We start from the raw sequence: 20,490 nt of genomic DNA on the forward strand, positions 1-20,490 counted from the left end.
GTGGTGCACACAAGGGGGTGGTGCACACAAGGAGGTGGTGCACACAAGGGGGTGGTGCCCACGTCTCCACTCTTTCCAAGGAGCTCATATCAGAAGAGGGTGGCTTTACAGAGGATCAGCCAGATGGCCAAGGTAACGCCAACAAATTTATTGCCCCTTTATAGGAGATGATGAGGCCATTTCAACTCTTGTTCTTTTCCCTCAAACCTATAATCCCACTACTACAATAACCACTAATCTTTAAAACTTATCAATAACAGGGAAGGTCTGAGGAACTGAGACAGACAAAAAGTTCCTGAGGAACCATGGCGACTAGATGTAGCATGAATCTGGGATGCAATCCTGGAACAGAAAAAAAGAATGTTAGGAATCCGAATGAAGTTTGGGCTTCAATTTCTAGTGAGGCCTCACTGTGGGCTGACTGACAATACTGAGACAGTCTCAGGGAAGGGGAGGCCAACTGTGGGGTAGGTGGGAACTCTCTCCTTTAGTTTTACAACAGTTCCAAACCTAGGCTAAGATAACCTTTGCATGGAGAGTAGTTGCAATAGACCATTCTTGTGGCCCAATACAGCTTCTTCCAGCACCCAGCATGCTTTTCAGCAGTCAACAGATTTCCACCACCATTGCACTCTGACTCAGAACAAGTGACTGTCTCTAGACCTTTTATGAGACAAAGACTTACGCGATAGCATCTTCTAAGTTGCTACACACCTGGAAGCAAATACAATTTCACAAGAGTCAGATGAAGAAGATCCAAGCCCCATGGCTGTGGTGGAAATCATTTAACCTTGACCATTTGCTGAGAAACTGACCTTTCTGTGTTAGAGTCTCCATGTAGCTTCCTAATAATATAGGAGTCAAACAAAACAAAACAAAACAACCAAGAAGCCAGCCCAACGACTGTATCTTCTACCACACAGTTGAGTTGTGCATCCCTGTGTCAGAATTAGAATCAGCGAGTGATGCTGTGTTGAGGATGGATGTGGTGTGTATGAGTGGAATGGACCTGTGAGCTATGGTGTTATTGATGTATACCAGACGCCTCAGAGGATGTTCTTGTGGGTGTTGCTCATGTAGAAACCCTCGGCCTTGATTTTATACAGAAGCATAGTACTCATTTTCAAGAATAAGTTTTTAAGAATTCCATTCCCCCCAATTTTTTGTATGAAACCCACTTCCTCTCAAATTCATAGTTTCTTTCTTTCTTTCTTTCTTTCTTTCTTTCTTTCTTTCTTTCTTTTTTTTTTTTTTTTTTTTGTTTTTTCGAGACAGGGTTTCTCCGTATAGCCCTCGCTGTCCTGGAACTCATTTTGTAGACCAGGCTGACCTCAAATTCAGATTTCCGCCTGCCTCTGCCTCCCAAGTGCTGGGATTAAAGGTGTGCGCCACCACGCCTGACTCATAGTTTCTTTCTCTGTTATTGTTACGCAAATCTATACACATATAAGTATGTAACAATCTGCCTGGTGAATGTATTTAGTGTTACTTGTATGTATGTGTTTTAAGGGCAGACTGTTGGGAATTGGATGAGACTGGACACATTCAAGGTGGTAAGGTTGTACTCATAGGGTTCATTTCTGTTTTTCTTTTCTTTTTTTTTTTCTTTAAAGATTTATTTATTATTACATCTAGGTACACTGTAGCTGTCTTCAGACACCCCAGAAGAGGGCGTCAGATCTCATTACAGATGATTGTGAGCCACCATGTGGTTGCTGGGACTTGAACTCAGGACCTTCGGAAGAGTGGTTAGTGCTCTTAACCGCTGAGCCATCTCTCCACCCCCAGGGTTCATTTCATATTGGATAATCAATTATAGGGCTCATCCCTGGGGAAGACTAATCGTTCCATTCTCATGCATCATTAATTGCCTCTAACTCTTCATCTAGGGTTGGGTCTGGTGAGATTTTTCCCATCTATGTTTGCATATTGACTGCTGTTTGTTGCAGGATATTTGATCACACTATGAACCCGGAGATTGTGTTGTTTACTGGGAGGAAAAAAAAAAAAAACAAACTGTTTCTAGTTGTGGCGTGGCTCACTCTGAGCACACACATTTAATCCCTCTGGCTGGAATACAGACATGCCCTTAGTACACACTTTTAATCCCAAAGAAAGAAGGTGAAGTTAGTTTTCAGAAAGAAATAGCCATGTTTGAAAGTGATGTCTAATTGAGGGGCAGACAAAGTGATGAATCAAAGGAAGATTTAACAGAACAGGATAGGCCCAACTTTCACGAGAACAGAGGAGAAAGAGAAGAGACTTAAGAGAGAGCAGTGCAGAGAAGAGGAGGCAGTTTTACTGGGGCAGTTGTACAGAGGCAGGTTGTAGAGAGAGAACAAGCTAGACACAGGTGAAGACAGAATGAGCTAGAGAATGAGAAGGAGCCAGAAGATTAGAACAGACCGCCAAAGTTAATATGAGGGCAAGCAGAGCAATTCAGGAGAAGCCAAGAGAAGCAAGATTTAATCAGTCAGCATGGAGAGGAGTGTTGAGCCAGAACAGTTGAGTTGACCAGCCAGCCTAAGTTCAGAAAGAGCTAGAAAGCATGAGCTTATGAAGCAGTAATTCTCAGAGGCTGAAAACATTCTAGGCCTAGATATGATTGTATGGAGGCTAGAAGCTTCCAGGACTAGGCCCAACTGAGCAGACAGAGGCTGTAAGTCTCCAAGATCACAATTACATCAGGTGAATAAAAGATACTATTACAGTTGTTGTCGTTGTTTAGGTCTTATCTAGGCAGCAACATGGTTGAGATTTCATGAGCATAGTTTCACTGTCTACACTGTACTCTTTGTATGAAACGCAACATACATTCATAAGACTGCACAGACTGTAAGAATACAGCTTGACCAGTTTTCACAAAAAATCATAAGTACTTACTATTATTCATCAAAACCCAAGACCCCAAAACCCCCCAACCTCCATGCCCAGTGTCAGTCAGTACTGCCCCAAAGCAATGCCTGGTCTCACTTTCTACAAAGTCCTCCCATAGCTGAGTTTCACCTGCATCCTGAAGTTTAAACCACGGGGTGATGAGATATGTGCCTTGGTAATTGAGGCTGAAACACTTGTCGTATTGACTTAACATTTGCAGGAAGGAGCCTCCTCATACATGTTGTTCTATAAGCTGTGTCTTTCCTGAGGTGCTGTCCACACTAGGAGTCACCTGTCCCTTTATCATGGTCATTTGGTTTGGGCGTGGCTTTTCTGCATAGTAATGCTATCAACAGTCTTGTGCATGCCCTCTCTCTCTCTTTCTCTCTCCCTCTCTCTGTCTCTCTGACTCTGTCTGTCTCTGTCTGTCTGTCTGTCTCCATTTTAATAAAGTCAGTGAGATCAGCTTTTCTGATTTTAGCCAAGAATTCTATCTGAAACCCGAGTCTTTAGCACCTGTAACACCTCTGGTTTGCAGACTGAGACAGCTGAAGACAAAGGTGATTCTAACAGCGCCGGCAGACCCCCCGGGAAGACTGGAAGATGCAATGTCAGGATGATAGCTCTATTCTTGGATCTAGCCTCTGACACTGACGTTTATTTTAAAGTTTCCTTCTTAATTGTGCAAAGTTATTGGGCTGACGGTCATCCATTTCCACCTCAATTAGATAATGCTAGTTTTTAATGGGATAAATAAGTTATCAGCAATTATGTCTCTTTCTTTCTCAAAACAAAGGACTTAGGCTTATTAGAGTGGGCACCAGCAGGCAGACACCAGACTCCTTATTACATTTTCTACTCACTCTTCTAGGTCTATTTTCTTTATAATAAAAAATCAGTTATGATTTTTAATTTATATTTGTTAATGGCACATATCCATTGTACCTCATTCTGGGTTTCATGAAAACAATTTCTTCCAAGTACTTAACGTACTTGATTACACTCACCCCACATGCTCCCTCTGTGTCTCTTCTCTATAGTTTTCTGTTCCCCTCCAGCCTCCCTTATTCTCTCATGTCATATATAAGAATAGTTTTATGTACCTATCTAAAACCTATGATTCACAAATGAGTGAAACCTGGTGTCTGTCTGTCTGTCTGTCTGTCTGAGGGTGGCTTATTTCACTTAACATGGTAGCCCCTTGTTCCTATTTTCTACCAAAATGACAGCTTTATTCTTTTGCAAGACTGAATAAAACCACTACAGTGTATATAGTCAACATTTTCTCCATCCATTCATGTGTGCGTGAACACTGGACTAATTCCTTCTGGTGGTGCCTAATACAGTGTTTTACTAATGTGATTTAAATATCAAGCTAATACAAACTTCTGAGGGTACTTCTGAAACAAAGTGCAACTGGGTCACCACGTCTATTTCCTTAAGCTCAGCGTGAAAGGCATTATGGACGAGAGTTACAGTAACAAGCTGGTTCAGTTGGCTGCTGGATTAACTTGTATTTGTGCTAAAAGAACCATTTCTATGGTAAGCTAAGATGAATGACTTTAAGAGCTTGGTCCTTTTCCAAGAAGCAAGTACACACAGTGTTATAATCCTGTGACTTACTGTTAATGATTTTATAACACTTCCAAACGCATCCCTTGGCCTTATTCATGCATGTTACTTGGGGCAAAGTCCAGCTACAGACAGAGGTATTCAGGGAACTAAATCTATGTTATCATTTCCTAGCAGGTAGGTTAGAGTGATGTCAATATTTAGCCTTCTGATTTTTCATGTTTTATAGTTGTAAAGTGCTTATAGTGGACTCAAGTGCACATGGATTCAGAACTTGACTCTACCATTCATTCGCTATGTGACTTTGGGCCATATTCCAATATTAGAAATAACCCCCAAACCTTAGGACCTGTAAATAACACTGGGCCAATGACACTTGCAGAAATTTAGAAGACTTAGATAAAATTGTACATAGGAAATGCTTACACAGTAGTGCTTGTACAATATACCTAAACTGCACAATTTTTTCCTGCTGAATTTATCTTTTTTTTTTTTTTTCTTCCTCAGTTCCAGACACGACATCTGGTTTCTAGATGTTTCTCTGTTGTTTTGCATACCATGGGATTTGATTTCTGTCCTTGTGTAGTGTGAGGCAGGCCTTCAAGTATGAGGAATAGTAAGATTTTAAGAATAATTTCCCTCTCAGCCTCTCCTTTGGATGAGAAGACACGTGTGGTGGTGCATCCTCCCGCCTTGCCCAGTCCTCAAGTCACTCCCTGTTGATCAGAATCCAAAGTCTGGCTGGAGACTTAGTTGCTAAAAGTACAGTTGGGCCCAGTCAGTGATCTCTGTTGGGATTAGGTATTAGTAAATGCTGCGGTGGCAGTGGAATGTCAAGGCCATTCAGCTGGACCCTGGGGTAGAGGCTGGTGAACTGCCTTCTAGCTCAGGCTGCCTTTCCGTCCCACTTGGGTGCTGTGAGGAGCCCCACTCTTCCTGGGGTTCAGGAGCATGTCCCCACCCCTTGAAGCCAAAAGGGCTTGTGCAGAAAAGCCTCACCACCAAGCACACAGAAGTGCATGCTTCTCTGGGAAAACCCATCCTCACATCCAGATCTCTCAAACATGGACACTTTCCAGAACATTGGCTTGAGAGGGGTGATTAAGACGGCAATCGCAGGACAAATATGACGTCACATAAAGGTTAGGCTTCACACTGTGATATTTATAGAGTCAGACCTCATCTTGGCGTGGAGACTAGAGAGCCAGCGGACCAACAACATTCCGCCGAGTTCAGATGGACGATCCCATGTAAATCATTTCTCTCTCTCCTTACCCGTTTCTCCCTGTGGCCATCGGATCATCACCGGCCTGTGATAAAAGTTGTCGTGTGAATAAAAATGTAATGATCACACAGGGCAACATTTTAATTTGCTACCAGAGTCAGCCAAGCTCAGACACTGGAGAATATGTCAGAATATGACAGCACCGGGAAAAAACGAAACCGTCATTCGCTTGTGTGTATGTTAGCAGCCTATGAATGCCAAACTTGATGGCATGCATTTGTGAGCCCCTGGCACACATTAGAGCTATCATCCGTGAACTCTTGTTCCTGAACTGTATAAGGCACTGGGACAACTTAGCCCATTACACGGAGGCTCAGTTTGTACTGAGGTAGCGGGGTTGTCTCCTTTCAGAGCATTTTGCCTTTTGCAGATCAGATGGGAATGAACACAGGCAATATAGAGACATACGCTCCATTTGAGGATGAACTATCCCAGGGGGAGCGAATGTTAGCCCATTTGTCTGCACACACAGAGTTCTAACTGCTCAGCTCTATCTTTCCTAATTGATATTGCCAGATATGTTTATTTGAAATCATTTGTTTAGCACCTGCCACACACAGTCTAGTAATTTCCAAGTCACATGAGTAAAGTTTCCCTTCCTTCTCTTTCATCCACTGTGAGCTCCCAAAGCTCAGAAGTTCTCTTTCCCACCCGTCCCTGGCCAGCATTAGAGGCAGTGAGTGGCCAGCTCACAAAGAGAGCTTTTAGAATAGGCGATTCTCTCTTTTAAAGTTGACTGAAGCACAGTGTGCAGGGTTGTGATCTGGCTTAGCAGCTTTGTTCGCATGCCAGCTCTGATGTTATTATCTGTGCCTTGATTAAGCAACATGACCTCTGCGCTCAGCCCTGACCTGCACTACGGGAGTGATGTTACTGCATCGCAGGTATCCTCAGAGGCTGACCAGATGGAGAGGATGTGACACTCCCGGGACTAAGTGGTACCCAGGGACTTCACACGTACTAGAAGGTAGGAGTGAGGGCTGTGGAATCTGACCTGGAAGTTCATAGAAATCACAGTGCACACTGTGCCTGGTACAAAGTGGGTGGTAGACAACTTGTTATTGTTAACAGAAGGCAATTACTGTTGGGGTTATCATTCAAAGGGCATAGCCAATAAAGATGTTTAAATCCACTTCACTGTGGCAGGGGTGGGTAGAACAAGAAAATTTAAAGGAACTCGGGATGAGGAAATTTATGTAATTTGGGTTTTCTGGCAACCAAGGCAATAGAAATAGCTTTAATGTTTCACATAATTATCAGTTTCAGTCATAATTAGTTAACTGGAGCTGTGCTGTCCAGTATGGGAACCAGAAGTCACATGTGGATATTGCACATTTGAAATGGTGTGGACCAGACCCAAAACATGCTGAATAAATAAAACATTCTGGTTTTGTAAATATAGTATAAAAATCAAAGTGTCCTTAATAACTTTGCATATTGATTACACATTGAACTTGTGGTATTTTTAATCATTTTGACTAACCAAGAGATATGGATAAAATTAATTCTACCTATCTACTTTATCTATTTAGTTTGGTTCTGTCTCAGGATTTTATTGCTGTGAAGAGACACCATGACCAAGACAACCCTTATAAAGAAAAAGATTTAACTGGGGCTGGCTTACGGTTTCAGAGGTTTAGTCCATTATCATCATAGCAGGAAGCACGGTAGCCAGCAGGCCGCTATGGTGCTGCAGAAGGAGCTGAGGGTTCTACATCTTGACCTGAAGGCAGCCTGGAGGAGGCTCTCTTTTGCACTGGGTGGAGCTCAAGCACTAGGAGTCCTCAAAGCCAGCCTACTCAGTGACACACTTCTTCTAACAGGGCCACACCTATTCGAACAAGGCCCTACCTCCTAATAATGCCACTGTCTGTGGGTCAAGCATTCAAACCCATGAGTGGATGAGGATCAAATCTATTCAAACCACCACAGGTTCCTAGAAAAACATTGTAATTCTAGAAAAATATCCTTTAGTTATTATTTTATGATGGGTATGGTGGGACATGCCTTTAGTGTTAAAACTTGGGAGGCAGAGGCAAGCCCATCTCTGTAAGTTTAAGGGCAGCCTGTTCTACACGGCGAGTTCCAGGACAGCAAATATTACAAAGGGAGACTCTGTTTCACACACACCCAATTTATTTATTTACTTATTTACTTATTTACTTATTTAGTGTTTGTGTGAGAGGGGGAGGGGAAGGGAGAGGGAGAGGGAAAGAGAATATAGATGATTGTGTACCACATGTGGAGTTCAGAGGACAACTTTCAGAAGTTAGCTCTGTTCTTCTACCTTGCAGACTAAAGGTGTCTGTCTTATGTCTTTCCTGCTGCAGTATATAAGCTAGCAGGTCTAGGAACTCCTAGCTGATTCTCCTGTCTCCAACTCCCATCTTCCTGTAAGAGTGTGCCTGCAGCTCTTTTTGTTTTTGTTTTTGTTTTTAAATATGGGCTCAGGTGGCAGAATTCAGATTGGCAGGCACTTTCACTCACTGTGCCAGTTTACTGGTCTTTTTTTTCTTTCTTTTTGGTTTTTCAAGACAGGGTTTCTCTGTCTAGCTCTGGCTGTCCTGGAACTCACTTTGTAGACCAGGCTGGCCTCAAACTCAGAAATCCGCCTGCCTCTGCCTCTGCCTCCGGAGTGCTGGGATTAAAGGCGTGCGCCACCACGCCCGGCTCAGTTTACTGGTCTTAACATTTTAAAATATCCATGTGGGGGCTGGAGAGACAGCTCAACACAGAATAGTACTGGCTGCTCTTCCAGAGGATCTGAGTTCTGTTCTCTGCACCTGTATGACAGCTCACAACTATCTGTAACTCTGGAGTTCCAATGCCTCTCTGGGCTTCTAGAACATGTCATATAACAACATACATTCAGACAAAACACACATTCACATTGTTATGTTTTTACATGCTCAGCCCAGGGAGTGGCCCTGTTGGAGTAGGTGTGGCCTTGTTGGAGTAGGTGTGGCACTATGGGGTGTGGGCTTTAATACCTTTGTCCAAGATGACAGGAAGCCAGTCTTCTCCTAGCAGCCTTCAGATGAAGATGTAGAACTCTCAGTTCTGCCTGCACCATGCCTGCCTGGATGCTGCCGTGTTCCCGCCTTAATGATAATGGACTGAACCTCTGAACCTGTAAGCCAGCCCCATTTAAATGTTGTCCTTATAAGAGTTGTCTTGGTTGTGGTGTCTGTTCACAGCAGTAAAACCCTAACTAGGACACATATAAAGTAATAGATCCAAAATTTTATTCTAAATGCCCACATAGCTCACATTGGGGTAGATGGGGGGGGGGGAGAAGCCTTCTCTGAGACAGTTTCAGTGTTACAGCTGTCTTTATTTGGGGGTAACAAGAGCTATATAAACCATGGGAGTGGGGAGTGGTTTGCAGGTGAGTTTACATTATTGGCTGGAGCTAAGGTGTTGGGAATGCTTCATTTACATGAAGAGGGATCTCATGTGCTCTCTGGCAAGTCCTTATAGGGAGAGAGGAAGCTAAGCTTGTAATTCGGCCATCAGGCTACATGACTACCTCAAGGGCAGAGTGGAGGTGGGGGTCGCAAAGATATGTGTACCATGGTAGGCAGGCCCAGATCGAGGAGAGACCAAACCTTATTTCTACCAGTCTCAAGATAAGATTTTCAGGGTTTGGACATATCTCAACTTTATTCGTACTCCAGGTCAGCGCCCTGGGTTTTGTTTATTATGTATAGCACTGGGCGTGGGGGGGGGGAAGCTTTTTTTCTCATTAAATGAATTTATATTATTTATGTTTTTGTATCCTTATATATGACATATTCATGATTATGCACTAGCATAACAGAAATGATTAGCTGGTATAAATAATAGAACTGTGTTGATATATAATAAAATGTTAATGTAAGTATCAGGTGTTATATATGAATATATTATTCCATTCATTACTTGTAAGGAGTGGCATTGGATGACCAATATCTTCACCAACATTTCCAGGGCTGTTTGATAAGTATCTGGGTAAGAGAGAAGCAATAATAACAGCAGTTGCTACCACTTCTTGGATGCTTGCTATAGTCACCAATAGAACCACCAGCCTTTGGATGCTGTATGGTGTACCAGGTACAATACTGACTTCTTTACATGTATTGTGCCTTGTATGATTGCTCATTGAACCAGAAACTCCGACTAGCAGACACCAAGATATAAGAAGATCTGTCTTCTCCTCTCTGCATCTTTGGTGGTACCTGCGGCTTCTAGCGAGGGGCCAGCAAACAAGATAGAAGATCTAGCACGTGTTGATTTAGAATGTGTCTGTCTCCTCACTGCCTTGATGTTCAGCTGTCCCATGCCACTCTTCAGTGTTGAGAGTGCCCATGAATGTGAAAGTCTGTTCACATTGTCATCTGAAGGCTGACTGTGATTTACAGCTGTAGGCAGGACACAGCATGAGTTCTGGAGAGAGCTCTGTGCTAGGATCATCTCTCCTGGCTTTCCTGTGATGCTTCTAGAACAACTCAAACTGTAGCTTTTCCTGTGGCTAAAAATTACCTTGAAATGCTCAAGAACTTGGCAGAAACACATTACATTTTATCTCAGACCTGATAGGTATATATATATATATATATATATATATATATATATATATATATCCACAGCCCTCTATTCCCAGCTGAGGCCAAGAGAAAAAAAACCATTGGATTTGGGAAAAGATTTAATCCTAAGCTATGAGTTAAAAAATGAAACTGACCATGTGTCCTGTTCTAACGAAAATTACCAGAGGGGTCTAGAACATCCTGACTTGACTTTAGGGTTCAAGAGTAGAGAACATAGGAAAGTGTGATAAGTTGTTGAGAGATGGTGGTATGGTTTGAATCTAAAATGTCACCTCAGGCTCGTGTCCCCAACTGGTGGCACTATTTTGGCAGGATGTTGGAATCTGTAGGAGGTGGGGTCTGAGCGCTGGAAGTAGGCTATTGGTAGCTGGCCTTACATTGTTATGACTTTGATAATTATGTCTACACCATAGACTCCTGTTGTCACAAATGCTTCCATATCTGCCTTGATAGGATAGATTATGCTATCTGAAATCCTGAATCAAAATTAACTTATGTTACTTCTGGTAAGTATTTCTCTTACAGTGATATAAAAGTAACAAATCAGAAATGGAGGGAGTTGGGCTGGAGAGATGGCTCAGTGGTTAAGAGCACTGACTGCTCTTCCAGAGGTCCTGAGTTCAATTCCCAGCAACCACATGGTGGCTCACAACCATCTGTAATGGGATCTGATGCCCTCTTCTGGGGTATCTGAAGACAGCTATAGTGTACTCATATACATAAAATAAATAAACAAATCTTTAAAAACAAAGTGGAGGGAGTTAGGATAAATCTAAGTGTGTGTATGCTATTGCACAGGACACCAGGACACAATGGGACTCCGTCTTCACCAAGACTGGGCACAATGGATGCTCTCAATATCCTGCTTTTTTTTTTTTTTTTTTTTTTTTTTTTTTTTTTTTTTTTTAAAAGGCTTCCATCTTGGGCTGATGGAGGTTGTTCTCAGCCCCAAGGTGTCACACACACAGCCCCAAGGAGTCACCATCCCTGCAACTCATCCATTAGGCTATGCTTATAGAAGCCTGGGCTAGTCTGAGGCTGCTCCCCTTGAGGGAAACTGACCCCCCCCCCTCCAGCGATGCAGGTTAAATAGCCGTATGTTCAACACGGCTGATCCTGTAAACAGTGGCCTGCACGGAGCATTTAAACCAGGTTGCTAGGATTCAAGACATTCCTTCCATGTCTTACTCAACTCAAAACATGTACAAAGCCAGGCCTGGTTGCACACACTTGTAAAGCCAGCACTCGGGAGGCTGAGGCAGGAGGATTGCTATGAGTGTGACAGAAGCTTGGGTCATAAAGTGGATTCTTGGCGAGCTATAGTATGAGAACCTGTCTCAAAATATCAAATGAAACTAAGCCACGGGCAAGAGCAAGGAGGTGGAATTGCTCTTCTCTCTGTAACATTAGGTTAGGGGGAAAAAAAGAGCTAGTGGAAGAGAGCTTCTAGTAGACCTAAGGCCTTCCCCAGGCAACAAGGTGACAGGGTGCCCTGTTGGACTCTAACTAAGAAAGGAAACATGCAGAGATAAGAGTTTTGGGTGTTAAGCTTTTTGATTGCCCTGGTTATCGTTAAAAGATGGCTGTCTCAGATTTCCAAAGAACCACTCTTCTGTAGTTAATGGGGGCATTAAAATACAGTATGCTCTTAGTAATTTCAGGAGTCCTAGGGGACATGGGACCTTCTGTGGCGAAAGATCTCTGATTTTGTTGGCAAGAATTTACAGCTTGAAAGACACCGTATTGATTCATTGCGACAAACCTCAGACATCTCAGTAAAAAATCACAGATGCTTAGAACCTAAAGCCTGGGAGAAATGAGGGCTCTCGTGGCCCTGACGTGGCAGTTTCTCGAAGCTGTGTGTGTGAAGCCAGGGGACGTTTTAAGGACCCATTTCCATCAGCCCTTAAAGGATGCTGCTCACACCTACATGATTGTGACTCATTTTAATTCGTTAATGCAGAAGTGGCTTCTTTTAGGGCTTTGATTTTTAAAGAGAATACTTAACATAGAATTATGAAAAGGGTATTGATAATGTCAGAGCTGGCTTGTGTCGGCCTCTTTCTGGAATGTTAAGACTTCAAGATAGCTCCCGTTTCTGTCTGAACTCCTGGAGGGCTAAACAGGAACTGACTATATGGTTCGAAGCAAGTGCAGATCTCGTGGTCTAAGCCCTGGGCATTATCCAGGGCTGCTGTGCCCTTCCCTGTGCTACTTGTAAGAGAGAATGCAAAGCAAATGAGATTGCTTACCTAACTCCCATGGCCTCAAAAACAAAACAAAACAAAACAAAAACAATCCCAACCCCCCCCCCCCAATCCAGCTGAAGGGTATGAAAACTGGTGTTTTTGGGAAAAAAAAAAAAAAGATTAGCTGCCTGGTGAAGCTGAGGACCTTGTCATGGACCAGGGGACTGGAGCTGGATCCCCATGGATGAAGAATTTGGCCACACCTATTTCAGAAGCCACTGACTGAGGCTATCACTAAGCATGCCTGCTTATCTCCTGCTCTGACCTTTCCCTCTGTGACCAGCACACAGCCATGCACGCAGCAAGTGAACAACAGACATCTGGAAAGTGAGGTTGTGAAACGTCCTCACAGAAATAAAGAGGGGAGGCGCACACATCATAATCGGCAGTATTCGTGAACGTGTATTTTTAAATTCATCTAAATATCCCTGTGCGCATGTTTAAGATGGAGCAAGAGAATCCTAATGGCTCCTTGTCCTTCCTGTGCTGTCACGTTGGCATCACTAGGAATCAACCCAGGATCTTACATGAAACATCACTGTACCCTGTGCCACAACTGCAGCTCAGACAATGTTCTTTCTTACACCCCGCGTGTGTGTGATGTATGTATGTATGTATGTATGTATGTATGTATGTATGTATGTATGTATGTATGTATACAATAACTGATCCTATTGTAAAGCACCTAAAAGGCACGTCCATAAAGGGAGAGGGCTGCTTTGCAAGCTGCTTTCATTTAAAGGTCTGATAGCGATGGGCAGCTGACTCTGGTCCCTGACCATGCACAGGAAGGGATTTAGCTCTGTGAACACGTGCACTGGGGACATGACAGAACGGGTGACTGGGCTCCCTGTGGGACTCAGACTAAGGAAGGAAACATGGGCAAATGGGGTACTGTATTAGAAAGCAGGGACTGTCTCCCCAGGGATGTGTCACTTCTAGTTTCATAGATTAACAGCAGCTATTACTTCATGTTAGAGGCACCCAGGTTTCTTGTTTTCCAAGAGGAAAAGGGAGCAAACCCAGAACCCAAGCGGAGGAATCTGCTCAGCCTCCCACACATCTGTGCTCGTGTGGCCCAGGCATCCTGCCAGCTCATAAACAACAATGACCTGCTCTGATAGGCTCGCAGGCCTGGCAGGCAGCAGGGGACCTGGGGAAGTTTTGTCTGAAACACTGGTAATACCAGACACCCTTGGCTCATGTGACCCTGAGCACCCAGAGGGAGTGGTGGGGGATGAACGGGAGATTGCTAAGGGAGAGAAGACTTCGCCTCTAGCCTGAGATCCTAGTGTGCAAGGGGCTGGGACTCCTGGGCATCATCCTGGGTGGACATCCTCTCTCTAGGGAACCCTGTCACTCTGGAATCACCTAAATCTGCCCTCTTGCTGTGACAGTTTGCATTATACCGAACATCTACAATTAGGACTCAAAATGGAGGGGGACAGTTAGGGATCCAAGTGCAGCCAGACCTTGGAGAGTCTTCAGTGTCTAATCTTCACCCAGATCCCCACCTGGTCACTTGTCCTCTTTCTTAATAATATCTTTGAGATCTCAGCTTAATGAGATCATTTTGTCTTGCCCAACTGTCACCTGGAGCCAGCCTCCCCCAAGTGATCTTTCCCTCTCTCTTACATTTGAACAGTTGTGGTCCACTGACTGCTGAGATCAATTATGCCCAACTTAACTGCACCAGGGCCAGGATTAGACACCATGAGCGAGTGAGCGAGGACTCGGAGAAAGGTGGAGGGCTAACATGACGCTACTCTCTGCTTTGCATGTGGTTGCAGATGTTTCTAGTGTATGCACACACACATTGTTGCATAGTATTTATATTGCAGGCTTCGATCCAACATTGGTAGATAATTACTTGCTTTTTATAAAATGTATGGTATACACTTACTAAGTCTGTCTACATTTACGATGTGCTTAGGAAATTGTTATACACACACTTAGAATGTATAAATGCAATAGAAGGATTTGATTTGTTCTGTAGAAGCCTCAGTCATACCTAGGTTTACTGGTTCCCGATGGGACCCGATAAGATGTGTCTCCATGGAGACTTGCAAGAGTTGTGCTTAGGGCTAGACACCCAACTTTATAAGGTCTAAAGAGGGGTTTCATCTCTCCTGCCTCTTGCTCTCCTTATCCTGTGTCTCTTCCAGTGCTGGATTCTGTGAGAGTTCATGGAATGGGTGAATTGGTATGCCCATGTGGCTGAGTCATGGTACCCAGATACATGGTCACGAGTTATTTAGGACACTTATGAAAAAAAAAATTTTTTTTAAATGAGATTGACATTAGAATTGGTGTGTTTGGAGTAAAGCAAATTGATGTCTTCCATTGTGTTTTTAGGGGTGCTGGGGGGGGGAATCATTCTGGTACAAGAAGCTCAGGCTAGAACAAGAAACAGAGTCCCCACCCCACCCCTGAGGATGAGGGGAGTCTCTGGACACTGTCCCCTGCCTGGGGCTGTAGCACCAAGTCTTCCCTGGTCTCTAGCCTGCCAACCTCTCTGTCATTACATAAACCCATTCCATTAAGTCACCTCTTTCTGTATGTCTTCTTACACGTGACTGGCTGTTTCTCTGGAGAGCTACGACTTAATATCTCCCGTAAGAACTGAACTCAGTTCCTCAATGCAAAGTACCCAAGAACGCCTGTACTGTGTAGTAACTGTCTTTCAGTATGCAGGTGAGGTTGGAGTTTATCGGTCCAAAGAGCCCTCAGCAATTCAGGTTCCTAGTCTGCAGCTCCTGAGACTCTGTTGCTCCCTCCCACCCCATCTCCACCCCGCCAGGGACTGTGTGGGCCCTGGAACCAGCACTTACAGAACACTGGGCTATTTTTACTATACGATCCTAATTCATCTCAAACTGTTAAACTGCTTTGGTTTGGAGTACTGTAAAAAGCCCCTCAAATAAATAAAAACCAACCCTCTGGCCAGGAGTTTGCAGTTCAAGTGAAAAATTTCTATTTTGGAACAGCGGCACCACAGTGACCCACTGTCCTGGGTTGCATAGTATTACCCTAAAACACAAGACTTTCCTGGAACCTCAGAATGTGACCATATTTAGAAGTAAGGTTGTTGCAGATGTAATTAGCTTAGATGATGTCATTCTGGAAGAGGGTGGACCCTTAATCCAGTCTGACTGGTGTCCTTTGGGACAGACACAGAGGGAAGGTGACCATGTGGAAGCAGGGGCAGAGCGTGGCATTATGAAGTTGGAACGCCAAGGAGCGGCTATCAAAAAGCCGGGGAGGGGTGTGGCCTCAGGATGTGCCCAAGAATCCCCGAGAAGGAAGCCACCCTTCTCCTATTTTGATTTTATCCTTCTGGCGATCAGAACTGTGAAAGAATGAATGTCTATTGACTTAAGCCACCCCAGATTGTGGCACTCTGCCCAGACTGTCCTAGTAAAGTAGCATGTGTACCCATGGTAAGCAGGTCAGTGGTTGGACATAATAAACACAGCCGTCTACAGACACTGGACAACTGACAATGCAGGCAGACGGAGGGGCAGCATCCATGTGAACCAACATCAAACTCACCATGGAAAAGTCTGCACTTACAGAGCAGGGGGGAACTTTCAATAGGGGCCAGTACTTAGCCACCTAGGCATCGGAAGCACCAACCTCATTTACCCACACACGTTGCTTACGTCAGGCCCTGAGCACGCGATCAAGGAACACTCATGGACAGTGGCGCCTAGGCTGACTGTCCCTCGGAAGGTTCAGATCTTTAATGTGATTCTCAACCCTGGCAGGACATGGGACTGCCTGAGGAATGCTTGCAACCTATGGATGAAGACTATGCATCAGACCAGCTAGATAAAGATGGAGAGGAAGGGAGAGGGGCAAGCATATGATTTTCTTCAAACCTTTGCCTAGGATTCTGAAGATTCGGAAGGAGGTATCTTTTGGTCCTTTGCTTACTTGATAAACCGCTTGTCAGCCTCTTTTAATGATCTCAATGTGACTAGAGTTTTGTAGTGAGACGTGGGCACCTTCACAGTGACCCCTGTACTGTGTTATGAGTGCATTTGCACACGCATCCACCCCGGCAAGAGGGTATTCCGTTTCATGTGACATTGTTGGTCTGGTATACTCCCCATTTCTAGAGATGTTTTTCTTAGAGAGCCGTTCACAGACAGAGGGGCAGCAGGACTTCCCGCTGCTCATACCCCATTTCCCAGGGCAGCTGGCGCTTTTCTCATCGTCTATATGAGCTCCAGGGTTCTCCGATAAAAGTCATAGACCACGTGAGCTGCCGAGGAGAGCAGCACAGATCGTCTCAGTTTTGGAAGCAAGACGGGGAAACGAAGGCCCCCCGAGGAGCCCGCTGTCCGTGAAGGTTCTGCGGGACACTCCTGCTTGGTCTCTTTCTTAGCTTCTAGTGTTTGCCACTGAAGCTCATGGGTGCTTCAGTTCAGCCCGTGTCCCGTGGTCATGTTGTCTTTCTCCTGTGCTTGGTGTCTTTCTGCATCTCCGGTCTCTTCTGATAGGAATGCCGCTTTCCAAATTCAGTGCCGAGAAGTACACTGCAGATGTAGAATGTAGAAGTATTGGAAGCATTAAAATGAGCCACATCGTGGCTCTTTCAAAACAACAGAATAACCAAACACCATCACCACCACCATCACCACCACCATCATCATCATCAATAACAACAACAACAACAACAACAACAACAAAATGGGGCCAATTATAGCTCAATTGGTAGAGCGCTTTGCCTAATGTATATGAGGACTTTGGTTCCATACCAGCACCGTATGAACCTGGTACGGTGGCAGATGCCTGCCATCCTAGCATTTGAAAAGTGAAGGCAGGAAGGTCGTAAGTTCAAAGACACCCTTGATCCACTAGAGCCTAGGAACCAAGTTAGGCTGGCACTGAGGGACCTAGCCGCCCTTTACCTCCCTTCCTTCTTTCCTGCCATGCAAGGGTACAGTGTCCCTTTCCTACAGAGGAAGTGATGTTTGAGATGCTATCGTGGAGACAGATACCAGAGTCTTTACTTTCACGGAACCTGCCAGAACCTTGATCTCAGACATCTTGGCCTCCATAACATGAACAGTGTGAATTCATACCATTTACAAGCTCCCCTATTTCAGAGCCGCACCTATAGACTGAGATAGACTTCTACATCTCTCTTCGAGGGACGCATTCAGCAAACCCAGGATGACCACATCTCTGATAGTTAATCATTAATGCCGACTTAACTGATTTGGAGTCACTAGGAGACACATCCCTGGACACATCTACAAGGGAGTTTCCAAGGAAGACCCACCCTGAATGTTGCCAGCACTGTTCCAAAGGCTGGCGACCCAGACTGAAGAAAAGGAGGAAAGGAGCTGAGCTCAGCTTCAGTACCCATCTCTCTTCCTCGCGACTACTGATGCAGTGTGACCATCTGCCTCACGCCTGCTCTGACTTTCCTGTCACGATGGACCATACCCTTTCAAACTGTGACCCAGGATAAGCCCTTCCTTCCTGCCACTGTTAGGGCTTTGTCATAAGAAAAATAACTCATATGATTAGTTGGCCTAGCTATCTTTGACGAATACATCACATCCCTATCTCAAGTTCACATCCCTGTCTCAAGTTAACGATCTCACATCCTTGTTAGTTAGAACTACTCCAGTTAGTGTTTAAAGAAGAGTTGTTCATTCGATAGTATTATGTGTATGCTTGTATACCTGCATGAGCTTATATGGTGTATACCTGCATGAGCTTACATGGTGTATTCCTGCATGAGTTTATATGCACCACGTACACATAGGAGCCTGGGAAGGCCAGAAGAGAGCTTTGGATCATGTGGAAGTAGAGTGATAGGTAGTTATAAGCTGCCATGCGGGTGAACCCAGTCCACTGTAAGGGTACTGCAAGTCCTCGTGCCCTTAATCACTCAGCCATTTCTCCAGTCCCCAAACCTTTGTTTTCTAAAGCATGCAAACTTTTAATCCTATGTTTAATGAAGTTATAAACTCGGTTTATACTTTGGACAGAGACTCATGTCTCACATAAAGGATAGTTTGTGTTCTGGTGGAGAGATTACGAAAATAAACACATCTCTTCTCAGATAAACAACAACAAACAAACCCACAAAAACAACGAAAAAGGGGCTGGTGAGATGGCTCAGTGGGTAAGAGCACCCGACTGCTCTTCCGAAGGTCCGGAGTTCAAATCCCAGCAACCACATGATGGCTCATAACCATCCGTAACAAGATCTGACGCCCTCTTCTGGAGTGTCTGAAGACAGCTACAGTGTACTTACATATAATAAATAAATAAATCTTAAAAAAAAAATAACGAAAAAAATATAAACCCAAACAAAACCAGAAGAGGTTCTATCCAACTTCCCACCATTTGGAAGTATGACTCTTAGTGTTATAAGGACTATTTAAAAAGTCAAGTAAATATTTTCTACATGCACCCAGATTTTGAGTGTTTTAGTAGTAGGTAGATATATAAATCATCTCTCTCTCTCTCTCTCTCTCTCTCTCTCTCTCTCTCTCCCCCTCTCCCTCTCCTTCCCCCTCGCCCACTGAGTCTGCCTTTCCCTGAGCACCTAAGTGAATGTGAACCAGCATCCTGTACAAGGAGCAGAGCAGAAGTCTGTACTCTTCTTGCCTCTGCAGAGTGAACAGAGCTGTAAGAAGCCACCAGGAGCAGAGAGGGTCACGGCTGCTAAGGTCTCTAAAAGGTCACACAGGAAGCTGGCTGGCAGAGCTCACAAATGCCATCAGGAATGGAGAAAGTTATTTTAAGTAAAATGCATCACATGCTAACAATGATGTTAAAATATACAGCTTTGACGTTTGCGCCTTTGAAACAGTAAATTCTTATGCAGTTTGACACAAACTTCTTTTTGAATAATATTTTGAAAACTTTTGGCCAGTATACCACTGTAGAGTCTAAGGAGCTACTATAATATCTCCTCCCCCATTTCCCTGTTTTGTGTGCATGTGTGTTTAGTATATTCACACAGATACAATAGTTTGAGAGTTAGAAAGCATGATGACATGTGGTCACAGGTTTGTTAACATTTTTAGGAAAGCAGAAATGTTTAGACATGTATGCAACTAGTTTGTGTGTGCATCACAACTGGACTTGAACTTACTGGTTATAAAAGATACAGGTGTAATGCACTATAGCCTAAACTAGATTCTTAGTAGAATTTTGACTTTTGGTTTTAGCTTTATTTTTTATATGTATCTGTGTCTGGCTATATGTACATGGAAGTGTAGGTGGTGCCTGCACTGGTGGTGCCAGACTGGATTACCTGGAGCTAGCGATCCAGGCATTTGTGAGCGCTCTCACATGGGTGCTGGGATCAGAACTCAGGTCCCCAGCAAGACTGGTTTGCACTCTCAACCCCCAAGCCATCATTAAAAATTAAAAAAAAAAAAAAAAAAAAAACAACAGAGGCTACTTGACTTCAATCTCGAAGACATAGGGAAAGGATTTTCATAGACTCTGATGACACTATTGTTAAGAACATCTGACAGATGGTAATTTTAATCTAGAGGTGGAAATCTAAATAACACTAGGAGAAACTAGTGTAGCAGAAAAACACCCAACCCAGTGAATGCTCCCTATATCTTCTGTGGGCTCTTCAGGTGGACAGAGGAACCTGAAGAAAGCAAGAGCTGAGTCACAAAGCCTATCTATCATCTATCTATCTATTTATCATCTTCTATCATCTATCTACCTATCTATCTATCTATCTATCTATCTATCTATCTATCTATCTATCTATCATCTTCTATCATCTATCTATCTATCTATCTATCATCTTCTATCATCTATCATCTATCTATCTTTCTTCCTTTCTTCCCTTCTTCCTTTCTTCTTTCCTTTCTATCTATGCAATTTTTATTAATTTTCTAGGATCTTCCCAAAAGAAAAAAATTCAAAG

The sequence above is a fragment of the Mus pahari genome, chromosome 21 (assembly GCF_900095145.1).
Source record: "Mus pahari chromosome 21, PAHARI_EIJ_v1.1, whole genome shotgun sequence".
In the NCBI taxonomy this organism is placed as follows: Eukaryota; Metazoa; Chordata; class Mammalia; order Rodentia; family Muridae; genus Mus; species Mus pahari.